This window comes from Electrophorus electricus, chromosome 18 (genome assembly GCF_013358815.1).
Source record: "Electrophorus electricus isolate fEleEle1 chromosome 18, fEleEle1.pri, whole genome shotgun sequence".
In the NCBI taxonomy this organism is placed as follows: domain Eukaryota; kingdom Metazoa; phylum Chordata; class Actinopteri; order Gymnotiformes; family Gymnotidae; genus Electrophorus; species Electrophorus electricus.
Window position 1 is genome coordinate 4958287 of NC_049552.1, and position 1428 is coordinate 4959714.

The window sequence follows — 1428 nt, forward strand, 5'->3', positions numbered from 1 at the left end:
TGACACAAGAGTCTGTGTCCCGGAACTGTTGCCCTAAGAAAAGGGAGCATGAGGGGACGACAAGAAAGGAAAAAACATGAGATCTGGGAAAAAACAATATTTACCCTATGCACATTCTATGTCTGGCTTCCATGGACACTGTAGAAGCACTCAGATGACTACGATCTCATGAAAGGAACCAAGAAGTGGCCTTCGGTTTACAAAACCGAGAACTTGCCACTTGGCCATCATGCCTCAGACACTTGTCATTAACTGGTCTTTGACCTTGCATGAGTTTGCACCTTAACTCTGAGAGTAGAAAAGCCTTGAAAGGGTTGGAAGTCACTCAAAACTTCAACAGCCTTCTGAATCATGAGTAACTGTCATTGGAAGCTGATCGTGCACCATCGATAGCATCAGCATACGCTTCTGAAACTAACTGGTTATAGAGAGCATGTATCTAAATGCTAAGGCTACACCCCCACCGTGCACAAGCACTCAAGTAATAAGACTAAAAGGAACATATGCAAATGTTTGTCAATTAACCTGGAGGAGTCAAATGTGTACTGACCATGGTAAGAAAATCAAGAGTGCAAAGACAAAAGCCGTGTTTACCTGCAGCTGAAGAAGATGGCAGCACAAGAGCTCGAATGGGCACACACTGGATGAACTTGTCAACTCAAACTGACTATGATTGCCTTCCATGACAATGTCCCATGGCATTCCCTTCAAATGGCTTTTAAAAGGCACGAACGGGGGTTGAACCCGTGCTCTTCGGTTTACGAGACCGACGCCTTACCACTTGGCCATCATGCCGTAGACCCAAGGATGGGATGGACAATAATCAAATGGCATTTTTAGGGTTTCCCCTCAGGCAGCATGATGTGGTGGATCAGAAGGATAACATAAGGAGTGGTTATGTTGTGGTGTTACCTTGTCTATATTTTACAATTGGATTACCTTCATACTTAAATGCTCTTTTCTCACGTAGGCTGTGGTTATCACTTGTTGCTGCATTTCCGTTAAGGGATACAGAGGTGCTCGGAGGTAAGAATTACTCAGACCAGACCACAAAAATTGATGCCTTGTGCCTATGTTCAGATCTTTTATCAGTCTGTCTTTGCTTTTTTTCCATTCCCTTCAAGTGTGGAATAAAATGACAGTGCAGCATTGGTACGGTGAAACAGCATCGCCTACTGTGGATCAGCCACAAAAAGTCAGCGACTTTCCTTATCAGAAACGGATGGAGGGCTCTTTTTCCAGTGTGTCATCCATCCAAAGCAGCACAGTGTTGCCTCTGCAATGCCCCGAACTCATTCAGATTCAGGCTGGTCAGTCAAGTTGTGTTTCTAGCAGTCAAATGGATTCTTCAGAAGCTCAGACTACAAGTGGCTCTGCTGGGTTTTACCAGTCTGCGTTCCAAGGTGAACAGCAGTTTCCTGGAGTTGT

General features: G+C 44.7%; 1 non-coding gene across 1 annotated transcript; it reads right to left on the reverse strand.

Moving 5' to 3' along the window:
* Positions 1-723: 723 nt before the first annotated feature.
* trnat-cgu lies at positions 724-795 on the reverse strand. Its single transcript has one exon. It is a non-coding gene; the product is annotated as a tRNA-Thr (tRNA).
* Between the last annotated feature and the right edge of the window lie 633 nt (positions 796-1428).